The sequence below is a fragment of the Megalobrama amblycephala genome, linkage group LG8, assembly GCF_018812025.1.
Source record: "Megalobrama amblycephala isolate DHTTF-2021 linkage group LG8, ASM1881202v1, whole genome shotgun sequence".
NCBI lineage: Eukaryota > Metazoa > Chordata > Actinopteri > Cypriniformes > Xenocyprididae > Megalobrama > Megalobrama amblycephala.
The window spans coordinates 15,054-35,451 of record NC_063051.1 but is presented as its reverse complement, the minus strand read 5'-3'; the positions used below and the strand labels follow the sequence as shown (position 1 = coordinate 35,451).

At 34.9% G+C, this 20,398-nt stretch overlaps 1 protein-coding gene across 3 annotated transcripts in view; it reads right to left on the bottom strand.

The window, feature by feature from the left end:
• The window catches only part of pacsin1b (protein kinase C and casein kinase substrate in neurons 1b), a 35,675-nt gene extending 16,354 nt beyond the window's left edge, over positions 1–19,321 (bottom strand). For 2 of the 3 annotated variants that reach the window (XM_048198501.1, XM_048198504.1), the window contains exon 1: positions 19,181–19,321. The gene's annotated coding sequence lies outside the window, so the exon portion shown is untranslated. Of the gene's footprint in view, positions 1–7,695; positions 7,864–19,180 lie in introns of those variants that run through there. The other variant, XM_048198502.1, reaches the window with a different exon arrangement.
• Positions 19,322–20,398: the final 1,077 nt, after the last annotated feature.

Here is a 20,398-nt window from a genome sequence, read left to right as displayed (position 1 = left end):
CATATAATGGGTTTACAAAAAAAGATGCAAAAGTATCAAAGAATGGTCCATGTCGTATTGTTCTGGGGGTATACAACCGGGTTTGGTAAAAACAAACCAAAATGTAGTGTATTATTTAAAGGTGCCATCGAACGTTTTTTTACAAGATGTAATATAAGTCTAAGGTGTCTCCTGAATGTGTCTGTGAAGTTTCAGCTCAAAATACCCCATAGATTTTTTTAATACATTTTTTTAGCTGCCTATTTTGGGGCATCATTAACTATGCACCGATTCAGGCTGCGGCCCCTTTAAATCCTCGCGCTCCCTGCCCCCCGAGCTCTCAACTATAGAACAGTACATAAACAAAGTTCACACAGCTAATATAACCCTCAAAATGTATCTTTACAAAGTGTTCGTCATGCATACTGCATGCATGCGTCGGATCATGTGAGTACAGTATTTATTTGGATGTTTACATTTGATTCTGAATGAATTTGAGGCTGTGCTCCGTGGCTAACGGGCTAATGCTACACTGTTGGAGAGATTTATAAAGAATGAAGTTGTTTATGAATTATACAGACTGCAAGTGTTTAAAAATGAAAACAGTGACAGCTCTTGTCTCTGTGAATACAGTAAGAAACGATGGTAATTTTAATCATATTTAATAGTACATTAGCAACATGCTAACGAAACATTTAGAAAGATAATTTACAAATATCATTAAAAATATCATGTAATCATGGATCATGTCAGTTATTCTCGCTCCATCTGCCATTTTTCGCTATTGTTCTTGCTTGCTTACCTAGTCTGATGATTCAGCTGTGCACAGATCCAGACGTTAATACTGGCTGCCCTTGTGTAATGCCTTGAACATAGGCTGGCATATGCAAATATTGGGGTCATACATATTAATGATCCCGACTGTTACGTAACAGTCAGTGTTATGTTGAGATTCGCCTGTTCTTCGGAGGTCTTTTAAACAAATGAGATTTATATAAGAAGGAGGAAACAATGGAGTTTGAGACTCACTGTATGTCATTTCCATGTACTGAACTCTTGTTATTCAACTATGCCAAGGTAAATTAAATTTTCCATTCGATGGCACCTTTAAGGAAAATCCTGACCTTGGCTGCTGGTCTTCTGTGCAAGACTGTGCGTTCATGAAACTCTATTAGTGCCGCAGTTGATTCTGACTCACCCAGAAAATGCACACAAGTTGTGAGAAAGCAAGAAATTTAAAAACGCGAAATAAAATGCAATGCCTAAAAATCCCACAAAAGAATCCTTGTACTTTATTCACTGGAGCTCTGGTTGTCAGATGATAGTCAGGATGACAGATGACAGATGTAAATGTGATAACTTCTTCGACTAACACAATGGATGTATTCACCTCAGAAAAGAAAGTACATGGATTGTGTATTTCAGGTCGCAATGTATTTCAGTCTTGATTTCTCACAACTTGTGTGCTTCTTCTGGGAGAGTTGGAGTGAACGGTGGCGGTAATAGAGACACACAAACACGCGTGTCACATAGCCATGCACAGAAGACCAAGACCATTTTGTGATAGTTTTGCGTCTTTTTTTAAAGCTTGATGACGTATTCACAGCCATTATATGGTCGAGCACAAGCAGGACATTTTTAAAAAATTCTCCTTTTGTGGATCAAAAAGAAAGAAGGGCATACTGCATTAGAACAACACAAGTGTGAGTAAAGGATGACTTCATTTTCATTTTAGGGTGAACTATCCCTTTAAGATAACTTATCTGAAGCTGCTCAACTGCTGTTCAAAGTCTGAAGTATAGTACAGTTATGTGAGAATGTTATTTAAAGCCCTCAATCACGTCACATTCAATCACAACTAAAGACAAATGGAGCTTAAAAAAACGGAAATTAGATAAAAGCTCATTCAAATGACCCCTTTAATCACTTCAACATCCTCAAGGATTATTGCTTTTATAAAATGTGAAAACAACATGTTAAATGAAACCAATGTAACGTATGATACGTGAATACGCATCTAAGCATCTCCCTCACAAGAGGTGGAAGCAAAAAGGATGGAGTGAAGAAAGACGTAATGAGGAGGAGAACTGACTCTTATTGATCACAGTCAGCAGGAAGAGCAGCAAAAGAAGTCAAGCCCACATACACACGCTCGAACCTTAAAGAAATTTTGCAGTATTTTTAAAAAAAATACTATGATATACTTTTTCTAAGGGGAAATGTGGTAACAACAAATACTTGTAAATCTTTCTGAAATTTTATAAACTAAGTATTCATTTTATTTTTGTTGTTTTATATCTATTTCTATCGCTGTTAAAAGTGAAAATGTGCAGATGTTACTTTAAAGAAGCTATGTCCGTCTGATCCGACTCTTAGAACGTAGTTTTTCTGATGTAAACGAATGCAGTCAGGCTGATTCAGTTATAATAATAAAATAAAATAATAGACAATTAAATAATAATATATAACAAAATAATTTAAATTAATTATAGCCAACATTAAAATAAATAATAATAAAATGTGAAAACATGTTAAATAACACCATTGTCATAATGATTAAAAAGAATAAATAATTTGTCTTTAATAAAAAAAACTTTTTTTGGTTAGCTGACGAAACATTTTTACAGTCTATTAAAGCTCACTCTCACATCCATCCTAAGGAATTGTTATCAAGTACTTCAGTGAGTATTGAGCCACACTGTAATCATAACCCGTCCTGTAATAAGCAGTAAATGGCTGCATCTGCAGTGGCTGTGTCTCCGCAGTGCCTCCACTGCAGCACTCATGAGACCTGCAGATCAATAAAGCCAAAGACACCCTATACGCCGCTTCCAAACCAGAAACATACAAGCGCTTGCTTGCTCACAGAGCCTGAAGACTCCACCTGCATCAATCCACACAATTCTGATGCCAATCAGTCATTAATTTAAACACATTCCCTGGCCACTGTGTGTTCGTTTACTATGTCTAATTCCATGGTAACACTTCACAATAAGGTTCTATTTGTTAACATTATTTAACTAGTTAACATGAACAATGAAAAGTAATTCTGAAGCATTTATTAATCTTAGGTACTGTTAAAGGCACAATATGTAAATTTTCGCCACTAGAGGTCGCCAATTCAAAACAAAGGCGTAGCTTGATGAAACCAAGATTGAGTGTGGAATCATGGGAGATGTTGTTTTCATCTCACATCCAGGGGAAAAGAATCGGACAGGACTCGGACAGAAATCATGTTCATGGTTGAGATTGTTAACGTTACTGTAGTACGAAGCAGAGCAGGGAGCTGAACGAGGCCGCTGGAGCAATTGCTAATGAGAGACGAGCGCAACACACGTCTCGAGAGCAGCAGAGCTTTTATTATGCCACAGTCTCCGCTTCCGCTTCTTCCAGTCAAGCATATGTGGGGTAACGCAGCTCTGTTTATCATATTACATACATTTGAGTGTGTTGAAAATGAGGTTATAACGTTACTCTGTGCGTTCGCTCGGTGGCTACTATGAGACACTTGTTGCACACTGTAGTAAGCTAGATTGATATTAGAAAATCATATGAATATAATAAAGAAAACGAGATTCAAATAAGACTAAATTTGTTGAGCTACATAACAATGATTAGTTTTCTGTCTATAAATATATCCAAACAGTTGATCCCTTGTCTAATAAAACATGTAATATATTAAAGCGTCTTTGGAAATCAAGGGTAACGATTATTTCCGATGTCACTGATCCGTGTCCTGGTTAAAATTGCTTATTTCTCTGGATTTAAACATTTTTGGAAACATTGGGATAAGTACCAAGTCAACAAAATATATAACATTGTTCTAGTGGTTTTTGGATAATTTAATCCAAAAATCTTACATATTGTACCTTTATTTTAACATTTACTAATTCATTACTAAAATTAAAAGTTGTATCTGTTAATATTATTTAATGGAACTCTCAATTACTAACAATTAACAGTTGTATTATATTAACTGATGTTAATAAAAATTAATAAATACTGCAACAAATTAATTTCTCATTGTTAGTTCATTTTAGTTAACACATTAACTAAAATTTGATCATATTGTAAACCCCAACGCTCAAAGTAGTTACTTGGTTTGAATTAATTTTATTTAATCAAATTAATTTTTATGAGTATTTAACACTTTCTTTTTCTTTCAAGTTCACAGAACTGACATATTTTAAGTAAACTGAACTGTTTCATTGTTTTGAGTTTTAAGAACTCATTTCTTTTAATTTAGGCTAACTTAAGTTTAACTGAAACTGGGCTGGGATTTCTATTTTCCAGCATGCTTTGCTAATGGCACTCGAAAGGGAGAGTAAATGCTAAAATTAAGCGTTATATGATGTTTTTTGTGCAAGATTAATGTTAAGTTGGAGATATAGTAGTGATTAATGTTTTGTTATGCTAATTTAGAAGAGTTTCTGTTACTGTGGGTTTTTGGAGAGTTACCATCATGGTGACGAGTGGAGCATGTGGCTTGGTTTGAGAGCAAGTATGTTAAATGCTTTGCACTCATTCAGCAAGTGCTATACCACACTATTGTTAACATGTTAGCAAATTAGCAAGGTAGCATTTTCTGAATTAGCTGGTTATAGCTAGCTAAGTTTACACTAATAAAAATGTTCACATTGAGGTTACATGATAATTTTAATAAAGTTAAATGTATGAATTAAGTGTATTCAAACATTTTAAGTTAAGACCAATTAAAATGTCTCAGTACAAACTTTGAATTTCTTAACTTTTGAGGTAACTGATTGCCTCAAATTTGTTCGAGTTTTGCCAACTTATTCGGGTTTACAGTGAAAAAAAGTCTAGTACTCTCCGTTTTACCACATATTTTATCACATTTCCCACAGTCAAGACAGAAAACATGCAAAATACAAAGTGGCCTTAATAATGACTGAATATGAGTATTGTTATGAACTCAACGGATCAAGCAGAGATTCTTGGCTTTGCAGAAGTAATCTACTTAACTCTCTCTCTCGAACTCTCGAATGATAAACCCACTAAATGACACAGATTTGCATTATGACCCACGTTTGCCATTTGCTGAAAATGCAAGAGTAGCAGGATTATGATCAGCTAAGCCCAGGGTTGATGAATAATTCACAGCTTTCATTTAACAGATCACATTGGCAACCGATTCTAGAGCCCCTGCATACCCACATACACCAACGCTTGTACAACTTGAGCCATGTGGGCTGTTTTTTCTCTAATGTGACTTCAGATCTGATGTCACAGATCATGATGCAGATTCCCTTGAACACGAAAAGGTTTTTGCAAAGCCCTCAAAAGATGCTGCACGGACATTTATTCAGATTAACTGCTTTGCATTTGGGCAACTGACATGATCAGTGACCACAGTGTCCTGCAGTGTGACATGCTAGTTAGTATGTAGTCCATGTAAAAGTAGTTTAAATAATATTTTTAGCTAATTCTTGAATAGTATTTTCTCATCTGCAGCTGAGAAAATATATGAAATATCTGTACATTTAGCAATTAATTTGTCAGGATTTGTAGGTGAACTGCAAAAAAAAAAAAAAATGGGGGCAAAATTGTGATTAAAAATGGTGAGAAACTCAAAGAAATTGGTGACCAGTTAAAAAAAAAGCATTTTCCATCAGCATTTAACCCAGTGGTTGGGTTAAAGGTTTGTCCACCCTGCTGGGTAGTTTTATTTAACTCAAGTTACAATTGTTTAAAAATTACTGTTTTGCTCGCTTAAAATGAACCCAAAATATGTTGGAAATTAACATTTATTAATATGTTTAAAAAACTAACATTTATTAATAAGGTTAATGAATAATAATTAAACAATAAACATTTATTAAATAGCTTAAATGTTCACCTTTTGATTATTATTGTTGCCTCTAGTAATTATGTGTCGGATTTTAATTTCCAACCTATTTTAGGTTCATTTTAAGTCAGCCATATAGTCATTTTTAAACAATAGTTGAGTTAAATAAAACTACCCAGTAGGTTAAAACAACCCAATCACTGGGTTTGTCCATTTTCAACCCAACTTGGGTTGTTTTTAACCCAGCATTTTTTAGAGTGTATTTTTAACCTGTATGTTTAACCTAAAATCTTGATGTTAAAAATATACATTTCAAGTCCATGTTACTTGTCATTTACCCAACTGCGGCAAAAACATAACACCAAATCTCTTTGCATATCTGATTGCAAGGTGTTCAACCAGGGTCCAAAATATGAGACCACCAGTGAAAAATCCTCTATTTGCATTTTATTTTCCCAATTTAATGCAATATTGTAATATGAATGCATTCTGTATATACACTGTTAGAAAAAAAAAACAATTTTTCAAAAGTGTAAAAAAATAAAGATTATTAGAGTATGAAGAAAATGCTATTTCAGTCTTTCTTCAAAATTTCACATTTAATTATTTGTGAAATTTACATGCAATTTCTGAGTGAAAATTGATTTAAATGCAAATAAATTAAACTAACAGATGAAACTCAGAGGTGATTGTCTATCCCTTATTCTTGTCATTGTGCAAGTGACCAGGTTCTCTTTGCTGTCTGCAGCTATAAATAAAGTATATTCCACTGGCACCCTGCGCTGAAACTAAAAACCTCTCTCCCAAAACCTCTCCACACAACCAACACACTGAAGCCATCGCTGACACACGCTGCCCTGTGCAAGTCAACACAATTTCAGCCTATCGGCTCCACATCGAGTTGATTAAAGCAGTCCTGAAATGTGACGATATCGAAATAAGAGAAGACGTAATTTCCTGAGCTGAGAGGGAAAACTTCACCACATCCTCAAGCACGTTTTGCGATACTGATAGAAAAGCTTTGCATTGCAGCAATAGATATAAAAGCCATGTAGATGACACACCCAAACGTAATGCATGATGTCACATAATTATAGGCATATCTGCATAACTGACGTCACTGGAATTCCATCATTCGTTATAATTCACAATTATTCATCTTTTGTCATCACTACCTTTCCAAAAAGTCACATTTCACTCCAAAATCAAATTAAAGAAATTATATTTTGCAGAAGAAAATTGGCATAAACGTTAAGCACATATTCTGATTACAATAATGCATCTAGATGTTTTACTTTTGAAATTTTAATTCCCATTATAGTGATTCTCACTAGATTCTCTTTATTGTAATACAGTTACTCTATTACTTTTAAAAATATTGGAATACAAAAATAGTCAGTATAATATAATATAATATAATATAATATAATATAATATAATATAATATGTAACACTTTATAATAAGGTTTCATTAGTTAACTACTTTAGTTAACATGAACTAAGAATTAATAATTCTACAGCATTTGTTAATCTCAGTTCATGTTTATTTCAACATTTACTAATACATTATTAAAATCAAAGTTGTATGTGTTAACATTAGTTAATGCAATGTGAACTAACATGAAGGACTGTATTTGTATTAACTAACATTAACAAAGATTAATAAATACTGTAACAAATGTATTGCTCATTGTTAGTTCATGTTAATAAATGAGACCTTATTGTAAAGTGTAACCACATAATATAATATATACATTTCTTTTGATTTTGTTGTGAAATAACCTGGACATATTCTTGACAGGTTTCGTGACATTCACCTTTACACAGGATATAATTTATGTTACACAAGAGAGACTTACAGTAATTGAGATAGACTTAAAATATTTGTTTAGTATAAGACAATATCTCACCTGGAAATCCAGCCTAAAAGAGAAAGATGTTCCAGGACCTGCGAGTGACACTGGATACTCCTGACATCAGACGAGTGTTGGATTAGTGGGTGTGTCTAAAGATGTCAAACACAACTTCTCCCAATCTCTACTACACTCACACAGTATATTCCTTTAGAAATGTTTGCTCTGAAACACACTCATGCATTAAACTGAACTTTGACAACCCCACCCAACAAGATGGCAGACGATCAATGATTAACCAGAAGAATGTCATGTCAATATTACCACATACTGAGTCTTAAAAAGACAGGCACAACCAACCAGAAGACATACAAATAAAATACCTCAAAAGAGGTGATATTTTATAAAATGCATAGTTCAGGTCAATCCAGTCTTCCTCAAGGGGGCATAAATGTGTTACATTGCTTTCCCATCACCAGCAAAGTACCAATGTTTAGTGCATACTAGTAGTACTAAGCCAATTGGGACACAGTCTAAGACATTGGTATTAATATGTCCCAAAATGTTGGTGAAAGAAACATAAACATCAGTAAACCCACCAGTAATACTGATGGATACGCCCGTGTTGTCGAGAAAGAGAGCTAAATGGTGCTAATTGCCAACTAAAAGCTGTTCAGCACACAGTCAACTGGATCTCGCCCACCACAGGAACTAATCAATACCATTGATCGGGTCAATGTGAAGGAAGACTGAGGCCAGCAGATATCAATAGCTGAAATGCTCAATGCTGAGGCTAATAACTAAATGGCTAATGTTAGTATTATTATCAGTAGAGTTTGATAAGTACTACTATTGCTCATACTGGAGATTGCATGTTCTCCCTGTGTATGTGTGGGCTTCCTCCACAATCCAAAAACATGCAGTATAGGTGAATTTGAGACGCTAAATTGTCCGTAGGTGTGAATGCGTGTGTGTGAGTCCCAAGCCATGTAATGAAAAGGATTGGGGAAAGAACAACCTACCCCAAGAAGATTCATGGACTGTCTCTCACATGTATGGCAAGAGATGGTCATAAAATCATCAAGAGTCAGATACGACTGAAATGGTAATAGACAGAAAGATAGATTGCTCATAATGAGGGTTAGTGATTGGAACAAACCCCAAACTTTAAGTATATGAATTCAGGGTTTAAAGGTGCCCAAGAATGCTTTTTCACAAGATGTAATATAAGTCTAAGGTGTCCCCTGAATGTGTCTGTGAAGTTTCAGCTCAAAATACCCCATAGATTTTTTTAAATTAATTTTTTTAACTGCCTATTTTGGGGCATCATTAACTATGCACTGATTTTTTCAGCGCGCCGCCCCTTTAATTCGCGTGCTCCCTGCCACACGAGCTCTCGATTATATTACAGCACATTTACAAAGTTCACACAGCTAATATAACCCTCAAATGGATCTTTACAAGAAGTTCGTCATGCATGCTGTATGCATGCTTCGAATTATGTGAGTAAAGTATTTATTTTGATGTTTATATTTGATTCTCTATGAGTTTGAGGCTGTGCTCCGTGGCTAACGGCTAATGCTACACTGTTGGAGAGATTTATAAAGAATGAAGTTGTGTTTATGAATTATACAGACTGCAAGTGTTTAAAAATGAAAATAGCGACGGCTCTTGTCTCCGTGAATTCTGTAAGAAACGATGGTAACTTTAACCACGTTTAACAGTACATTAACAACATGCTAACGAAACATTTAGAAAGACAATTTAAAAATATCACTAAAAATATCATGCTATCATGGATCATGTCAGTTATTATTGCTCCATCTGCCATTTTCGCTATTGTTCTTGCTTGCTTACCTAGTCTGTTGATTCACCTGTGCAGATCCAGACGTTACTGGCTGCCCTTGTCTAATGCCTTTCATAATGTTGAGAACATGGGCTGGCATATGCAAATATTGGGGCGTACACCCCGACTGTTACGTAACAGTCTGTGTTATGTTGAGATCCGCGTGTTTTCCGGAAGTCTTTTAAACAAATGAGATTTACATAAGAAAGAGAAAGCAATGGAGTTTGAAACTCAATGTATGTCTTTTCCATGTACTGAACTCTTGTTATTCTACTATGCCAAGGTGAATTTAAATTTTGAATCTAGGGCACCTTTAAATAATCATGCCTGTTTGTGCTACAGACATGAATGTTGCCTCAAATGAAATGTGCTGTTTTTAAAAACTAGACTTAAAGGTGGATAAAACAACAACTTAACAACCACCTAGAACAAATCAACCATGTAGCACTGCCCTAGCAACCACAAAGAACACCCTAGCAACTACATAACAACGCCCCAGCAAATTAACCTGAAAACTCTAGCAACACCCTAACAACCACCTAGAACATCAAAGAAACCACATAGCAACACCCTAGCAACCACACAGCAAAGCCCTAGAAAAAGAAATGTGGCCTTAACAAGTAACTGAAATAAATATGTTTAAGTTGAAGTACTAAAATTACTAGGGCTGGTACGATACATCGATTCTTGATCGATACAATGAATCTGGATCGATCCTGATATTTTCTCTCTCGAATCGATTCTGAGCTTAGTTTTAAAAGCAGATGGCGCTCTAGGCTAGTTTTTAAAAGGTTAGTTCACCCAAAAATGAAAATTATGTTATTAATGACTCACCCTCATGTCGTTCCAAACCCGCAAGACCTCCGTTCATCTTCGGAGCACAGTTTAAGATATTTTAGATTTAGTCCGAGAGCTTTCTGTCCCTCCATTGAAAATGTATGTACGGTAGACTGTCCATGTCCAGAAAGGTAATAAAAACATCATCAAAGTAGTCCATGTGACATCAGTGGGTTAGTTAGAAGTTTTTGAAGCATCGAAAATACATTTTGGTCCAAAAATAACAAAAACTACGACTTTATTCAGCATTGTCTTCTCTTCCGGAATCCTTTCCATTGAATTGATTCCATTGAATTGATTCCATTGAATCCTTTCATCTGTCGGCGTTGGTAATGCATTTTTACGTCGCCGTGGTTGTTTTTGGCGATTAGGACATCCGCGACATTTTGAAGCATCGAAAATACATTTTGGTCCAAAAATAACAAAAACTACGACTTTATTCAGCATTGTCTTCTCTTCTGGGTCTTTTGTCAATCCGCGTTCACAACTCCGCTTCTTCTTCTTCTTCTTTCCTGTTTTACGGCGGTTGGCATCCAGCTTAATGCTCTGGAGTGTGGTTCACGACTACAGTCTGAGGGAGACGCACGCTGTATTCAAGCTATTCTACATTGTTTGTATTTTGGTATTGCTATATTTTTTAAAATGGTGCATAAATGTGCATGTCACGGATGTCCTAATCGCCAAAAACAACCAGGGTGACGTAAAAGTGCATTACCAACGCCGACAGATGAAAGGATTCAATGGAATCAATTCAATGGAATCAATTCAATGGAAAGGATTCCGGAAGAGAAGACAATGCTGAATAAAGTCGTAGTTTTTGTTATTTTTGGACCAAAATGTATTTTCGATGCTTCAACAAATTCTAACTAACCCACTGATGTCACATGGACTACTTTGATGATGTTTTTATTACCTTTCTGGACATGGACAGTATACCGTACATACATTTTCAATGGAGGGACAGAAAGCTCTCGGACTAAACCTAAAATATCTTAAACTGTGTTCCCAAGATGAACGGAGGTCTTACGGGTTTGGAACGACATGAGGGTGAGTCATTAATGACATAATTTTCATTTTTGGGTGAACTAACCCTTTAACTGCACACACTCAAACGCTCATGAAGAAGAGTGCTGGAGAGTCATGTAAGTGGTAAAATATACTTGCACCTCGGCTCAGAATGCTTTTATGATGCAAGATTTGTAAGTTGCTTCAACCTTTTCGAACTTTATGAATGATTATTTTAGGTTAAAGTGGTTTGTGTAAAGGAACTGGAAGCAGGCAGTGTACGAGTGTTTCTAAAGCACGTAGTGCCATCTGCTGTTAAAAACCAAGCTCAGAATCGATTCGAGAGAGGATCACGATACATCGGAAAATATCACAATCGCTTCAGATTCTTTGTATTGCGAATCGAGATTCGATTAGATTTGTCCCAACCCTAAAAATGACTAAAACTGAAATAAAAATACATTAAAGCTAAATAAAAATATTAAAAAACTAACATGGCAAAAGCATAGGCCTGTAACAAAATTACTAAAACTTAAAGGGTCAGTTCACCCAAAAATGAAAATTCTGTCATTATTTACTCACCCTCATGTCGTTCCAAACCTGTAAGACCTTCGTTCATCTTTGGAACACAAATGAATATCTTTTTAATGAAATCTGAGCGTTTTTTTCCCTTCATTGACAGTCAACTACCACTTTGACACTTCAAAAAATTCATAAAGAGATCGTAAAACAAATCCATATGACTTGAGCGATTTAGTCCAATAATATAGCCTATAAATTATATATATATATATATATATATATATATATATATATATATATATATATATATATATATATATATATATATATATATATATATATATATGGTGTCAGGAATTCTATTCTATTCTACTCTACTCAACTATGCTCTGTCCTGCAGTGTGATTATAGTGTACCTCACACTGCGTATAATCGAAGGGTTTGCGTGGGAATCAGAGTTTGACAGGTTTCTCGTTCCTCTTTAGCCAACTCAGCGCCTCAGGTCAGTTTAATTGCACTGGCTAATATCCAGGAGATGAGACTTACAGATTCACTCTGTTAATGTCTTTCCAATTTCAGATGAGTTCAAACCCAGTTCACGCTGACAATGGCCTTTTCTTCACCCTCAGAAGTCTAATTTCCTCCACGACCCAAAGGGAAATTCAAAGGGTCCTTTTCTATTCTGTGCCTAAATAACCACATTAACATTTAGCCCGTGTACTTTCTCTCTCGGTTCGTTCCTCAGCATGAAAGAGCAGCTCACCGCATAACAGATAGTAATGAAAGCCACATAAAATAACCATAACGACCAAAATGAGCAGTCAGCAGCTATCAACAAACGAGTTTTTTTTTTTTTATGCATTTACATGATTTCAAAGTTTCTTTGCATATAATAGACCCTTACATGCCTCTCTCTTCCTCTTGCTTTTGCCTCTAAACACAATAAACAGATCTCTACGACAAATTTCTTGGCTCTAGTTCAGTGCATTCAACTGTGAAATACAGTGGCTGAGGCAGCACAGAGCATCCATTACCAACACTGCATTCTCTCTCTCACACACACACACACACACACACACACACATACACACACACACCTGAGCTCAATAACACTAAAGTGACAGGATCCATTTGACATGAGAGCCAGCAAATGTTGACTGCAGTCACATTGACTAGTATACTTTTAACCAAAATAGAACTACACATAAAGAATAACAATATGACACTCATTTCAAATAAAATCTAACAACGATAGTATAAAAACATTGCATCTTCAGCTCAAATCACAGCCCAGTTAATGCATATGCATGATCAGTAAGCTGATTGGCTCTTTTAACTGAAAGGCAGGATTTCCATTCCCACAGCAGCCATAAAATTCAATTTCAATTCACATTTATTTGTATAGCGCTTTTCACGATACATATCATTTCAAAGCAGCTTTACAGAGAATGCATGTCAACATCACAATTTAAGAATGCAGTTAGCAAATAATGTAATAATTTAGGCAATTAATTTACAATCACTGTTAGCAGTTTAACTGAACGTAGAAGCAATGAGCTCCTGGAAAATTAACAATAATTAGGATATAGAAATTGGGCAATGTGCATGTTGATCCAGATGATATTCAGTTTTCATAAAAGAGATATATTTTATGCAAGACAATTGCATTAGGTAATGAAACACAGAGGTACACACAGTAATTTAGAACATGATTCTCAGCCCAGTTTCAGTTTATAAAACTCAAAACAATGAAACAGTTCAGATTACTTAAAATGTGTCAGTTACATGAACTCAAAAGAAAAAGAAAGTCCTAAATGAATTATATTGAGCATTTTTTCAGTGTATTATTTATATACTATTATAGCACTTATTATTATTTTAAATTAGCTTATATTTTTATATTTTCAGTTTTCATTGTAGTTTTAGTCATTTTATTTTGCGCTTCTATCATTTTTATTACTTTGTTTCATTATCTCTGTTATATTTAATTTATTTGTATTAGTTTTAGTGATTTTGGTCCTTCAATTTTAACTTTATTTCAGGTAGTTGCCAAGTCAATATATCTAATCTAATCTAATTTTAATTAAATGTCAGCTTTATTACAATTAATGAAAACTATTTAGTTTCATTTAACAATACCAATACTGCTAGATGTGAGCAATAATAGAAATGCTTACAGTAAACGCCCTAATTAATGCAATTCATTGCTATGTTTGCGAAATATAAATGCTCCACAGCTGTGTTTGGATTTGAACATCGCAGGTGAAGCTTTGTGTAGGAAGACAGTCATAAACTGAGAGACTGAATCATTCATTCACTAAATACTCAAGAGACTGATGCACACTCCCTCTGTCTCTCGTGCTTTAATAATGTTTTGGAGGAGCTGCGTAAGCGTTAACAGCAGAGACAGTCACACCCTGGAAAAACAGAGGCTCATTTAACCTAAGAAGAGAGAGTTCACACTTTCAATGTACAATAATATACAAATATTCACCAATATAGTCATAAGGGGTGGTTGATTATGATTTCACTTTTTTAACTTTAGTTAGTGTGTAATGTTGCTGTTTGAACATAAACAACATCTGCAAAGTTACGACGCTCAAAGTTCAATGCAAAGGGAGATATTACAAACTACAACAAACGGCTGGTAGGGACTACAACAAGCTTCTTCCCGGGTTGGTGACATCACAAACCACAAAAGTTACATAAACCCCGCCCCCAAGAACATGCAAATGTATCCACTAACCAATCAAAAACACAAAAAGAAGATATTTTAAAGAACGTTGGTAACCAAACAGTCGCTGGTCCCTATTGTCTTTCACAGTATGAAAAAAAGTACAATGGAAGTCAATGGGATCTAGCAACTGTTTGATTACCCAACAGAGTTTTAATTTTTGAGTGAACTATCCCTTGGATTCAAGCATTGAGTCTCAATCTCAGCTCAATATACCGTTTGAGCTCAAGATAACTAACTTTTTGGTCTTGCATCTTGGCAAATCCGAGCATGATATCTCTTCTGAATCTCTAGAGGAGACACATGTTAGCTTTTACTCATACAAGAAGTCTAGGAGAAACAATTGAGATTTTAAATATCTCATACAATATTGTTCTTGCTTATGGGTGAGGTTGTGGAAACATCTAACAAGCTGCACTAAGCTTCAAATAAGTTCTCACTCGCATTCGTGAAGCACAAGTAAACATTTTCAGAGACCGAGGAATGGATTATTTATATCAGATCGTTGCTGCTTGGCAATGTTCAAAGCATAAATCTCACATCTCTCCTCAGCATCTCATTCTCTCAAGTGTTTAGTCTCAATCGATACGTCCTTCCATCCAAGTCTTCAATTTGTTTCTCTCTATCTTTATCCATCTCAAAGACAGGCAGAAACTTGGGCAAGACTGCAGAGAAGGATCAATGCAGGACCTCACAGCAGCCAAAATCGTGTCTGTGAGGATTTGCACGTGTTTGTGTGTGTTAAGGCAAGGTCACAGCGCAGCTGACATCCACACCGACTCAGACACACATGAGAACCTGTCAAAAAGCAAGCCAGCCTCCTGGAAATACGACGCTGGAGAGCTGCAGCAGCTGAGATCTTGTTGCATGGATTCCCTGAGGCTTCAAAGAACAGCGTAATCTATCCTATAAAAGACGTCATATACGGACAAACACTCTTAAAACACTCTCTACTGGTTCCTTCCAGCAGCTCAGGTTCAAATTTAACCAGCAGTGATGTTCTGATCACATCTCCCTCTCGTTTCCACAGAATTCTTCACATGATTCTGTTCTTCCTATATTCACCAGAAGTCTCGCACATACAAAATAGATTGGATATTATCTAAATAAAAAGTATCTTATTGAAACCACATATTGATTTCTGTCAGGATCACAATCATCAAATATGATTGACAGTTAGCATACAGCTTGGAGTGGTGGTGTGTTTCTGTTCTGGGCAAGAACTAAGAGCCGGGAGAGCAGTGATAACCGCAGGGTAAACAGAACAGAACCAGCATAAATGTATTGCAGATATAATTTATGTAACAACATAATTCAAGAAATATGAGTCTGATTCGAAGAGGAATATCAGAAGGCCAAGTCGACTGGACGAGAGGAGATAAAGCTGATGATAATACTGAACAGACCTTATATATAGGGATGCTGAGATAAGATATGCGCCGTATTGGATCAGCTGATGCGAGGTTGACTGACGTGACCTGCCAGAACTAATGCTACGCTTGATTTGGATCATGTAAATAACTAAATGAATACTACACTGTAAAAAATTATTGTTGGTTTAACTTAAAAAGTAAGTTACCCGGTTGCCTTATAATTTTGAGTTCTTTGAAATAAAATGTTTGAGTTAATACAATGAAGGAGATTGGTTTAATAAATAGAAACTCAAAATATTATGGGTAACACTTAAGTTGATTTGACAAAAGAAAAAAGTTGTGATAACAAATCATGAAAATAATTTTTACAGTGTAGTGTAGTTGTATAAAATACTTATTTAATTATATTAATGTATTTTATACATAACAGAATTTTATAAGTATATTTATTTTTATTTTTAAAAATATAAAATACTAAATTACATTGTTAAACTGCTGAATAACTGTATAAATAAAATGCTAATTTTAGAATCAATTTGATAAATAATTTAGATTATATAAAAACTAGGCAGCAAATAAAATTATAGCTAAAAATGACTCGATCAGACATGTTGCCAAACCTACCAACAAAAACACTAAATTAATTTTATAAATAAAATATCAAATTACATATTTACTGAACAATTATATTAATAAATTACAAAATTACATTTGATATAAACTACTGAATAATTTTATAAATAAAATGCTAAATTACCTTTATAAATAAAATAGTAATTTAATATAATAAATAAAATATCAAATTGATTTTATAAAGTATCAAATTAATTTTATAAATAAAATTCCAAATTGATTATATCAATAATAGGTAGTAAATAAAATTTGCTAAAAATTACAACTAAAGCTCGATCAGACATGTTGCCAAAACTACCAACAAATACACTAAATTAATTTTATAAATAAAATATAAAATTATATTTTTACTAAACAGCTGAATGTATTTATACATAAAATGCTAAGGTAATTGTATAAATAAATTACCAAATTAAAGTTTTACATAAACTACTGAATAATTTTATAAATAAAAATTACCTTTATAAAGTACCAAATTAATTTTATAAATAAAATTCCAAATTAATTATATAAATAAGTTTAGCTAGAAATATAATAACTAAATCAGATATGTTGTCAAAACTACCAACAAAAGCTACTGATTAATCAAAAGAACAGAAATTAGCGCTGTAACCAGTTTCAAATCCCATGTGGGCAGTAATGGGTGATAAAATTTGTGTCCTTGAGCCTGCCTCTTGACCCCAATCGTCCTGAAGTGAGCAATGACACGGCCCTGCTGACCCCTGGGTCATCCTTCAAAACCACAGGTGGTTCACCATAAAATACAAATGATTCAATCTGGGTTATGCAACAAAACCTATGCTATTAACTGCATACTATACACTTATAAAAAGCGTGTGATGCACTAAGCAATATGCAATGATAATCTCTTTTCTAAAGGTGATGTCTTGGCTGGAATGAAATTTCAGCAGAGTTTGAAACTGTTGCATTGAGATTTTGTGCTCAGACCTTGTAATGTACCTTGAGTTGAGTTAAAAGCCTCTAAGGACACACTCTCCTTGGGTTTACTCGCCATCTGAAGCTACTGAAGGCTGAAGGACGGACTCAGAGTGAAGGTGAATGAGTCCTCTAACACAATCCAGTTACAGAGCTACAGTATACACTTTATAGCTTTGACTTCACTGGGTGAAAGGATTGCAAAACACTACATTTGAGATTAAATACTATCATCTATATACGATAAGAAATCCCAAACTCCCACAGAACTGTGCACAAAAATTGAAACTTTAGAACAAATAATAATTGGCCTGGAGCTAAAGAATTCAGGTGCCAAGAGGCAATTCAGGACCTTGGACAGTTCAAGACCCTCCAGGGGCAGGATTTCACCTTTGACTCGAGCAGAAGAAGTCAAACGGACATCTGGTGTCTGTGAACGAGCGGTTAAGCTTACACTCATTTGTATATTTACTGCTGGTTGAGACAGATGGGACTACCAGGCATTTCCTTATCAAACAACACACTGCTGTAATGATTAATGTTGAGCTGCTGCTATTGATTTATTAAAGCAGACCTTTTAAGTTTAACATAGAAAAGGGCAATAAAGTCTCCTTAGGGAGCAAAAGAGATTGCACTTACTAAAATGGTCTATTGTGAATCTCAGGGTTAACATGTTTCATAAACTGGCATCTTTATTCATACAAGGTACTTCAATGTGCCATTGTTTGTACAAAAACATTTGGTATTTACGTGTTAGGCTAGCACAAACCTTCTTTTTAAGAAACAAAAATCAGTCTATTTTAAACTAAAAGTAGAGTAATTTTAGTAGGATCATTTAAATTATTGAGCTTTTTGTCTCAAAGTTACATTGTATTTTTATTATTATGCTTTGGATTTCTCGGGTTTATAGTGTTTACATATTATTTGTATTTATTATAGTTTAGTTATTTATTTGTGAGTGGTTTTAATCAGACCTCAGTATCTAATTTCCTTCCAAGTGCATGTCTTTTGGAATGACAAAAAAAAAAAAAAAAAAAAAAATCCATATCCTTATCCTCCTAATGAGCTGTTTAAAGCATCATATTTTCCAACATTTAGACAGTAGGTGTTTTCAATAAACAATTATATTGAAACACAGAACAAAAACACAAGGTACACTCACAAAAAAGTACCAAAAAGTACCTTGGAGTGCAATGTAAATATTTCATCATCACAGTACCATTGCATTACCATGTGATTACCACTTTTTTGCAAGAATTTAACCATTTAACATTGTACTAATATAAAAAAATCAACTAAAGTCTCTGTGAAATGGCTGTATATCTAGTAGGCTAATATTAATAGTTAACAAAAGTAGTTTATTTTTTCCAATGCATCATATTTTGCCAAACGCAAAACATGTGTATAATAATAAAGAATGCATACAAGTCTAATTTATTCATGCAATTCAATTTCATTCGACACATGCATATTAATTCCAGGTGCACAGAGCGTTCAGTGTTCAGCATTGATGCGAAGAACCGCAGCGTTCTGAAATGACTGCGCAAGCGTTCAGAAATAAACGACACAACACAAGACGACACGTCTATCCGCATATATCAATAAGAGTCTCATTTCTGCAGCTAAATAAGAACAAAATCATGCGTTAAGACATACCAAACACAGATGAACGAGAATCCAGCCTCTCACGATCCTCCACTCTAGTAAAACACAATAACGGTCGGTGAGCCGTCTGATTCAGTTTAGGGAATCGGTTCGCTCGGCGAATTCGTTTCAGCGAGTGTTTTCATGTGATTAAATAAATATTTCGATACATATTTTGAATATGTCATTTATATGGTATTTGCAGGAAGTGGTTTACAAACGCATTGCGAAACAGTTCAACTGAATAAAAAAGAATCGGTTCGACAGAATGATTCGTTCGAGAATCGAACATCACTATAACACAAAGGTATCGGATGAACACAGGCAGTGTTGTGCTGCGGGTGTATCAGATGGGGGATGGTCACTCAGTCAAGAGACCCACGTTACATATTAATGACCTTTACTGAAATGAGCACCAATGAATGGGTGACCAGTGCAATAATACACCATTTTAAATATTATTTGAATGATTCCTCATTCTTGTGAAAGATTTGCAATTGATTATGATTCAATTGAACTCTTAATTCAGTGCATTTACCAAAAAAGTGGCAAAACAACTGGTGTTTGCGATGATTGAACAACAAAAAAGCACTGTTGCAGTACAGTTATATTAATATCATGGTGCTATGATAGTGAAATTCAAGTACTGTGGTATTTATTTACACTTTACTCAGGATAAATTAGGGTTTATTTTTGCCACCTATTGGTGAAACATTGCTAATGCATTTACTTGAGCTTCAATGTGTTGTTGGGGTCAGCAGTGTCATCATACTGCAGTAAAACTAAATGTTTGATGACGTCATAATATCGAACACAATATTCATGAGCTACTTTGCATTTTTATTTGCATTTGCACTCTTTAAAAAAGTTGAATTCAAACCTGTACAATATTTGCACTAACCGGTTTTGGCATAAATCTGCTCCTAAATGTAATATTACATGAAAGGAATTCAACTGCAAAGTCAGTGCGGCACAGGTGGTCCGTGTATGAAAGCAGATGGAGGTGTTGCAATGTTAACTTCTCAATTTGTTGGTGCAGGTGGAACAACAATCAGAGCTCCTGTAAGGTTCATTCCCATAAGTCCACAAACCTCAGGCACTAAACACATCACCGCCTCACAACACAGATGGGGAAACAGGAAAACTCTGTTCGCTGCCAAACGCAAACTGCCAGAGATTTGTGCTGAGCGCTGAAATATTAACCAATACATTTCTTGTTAACGCATCCAA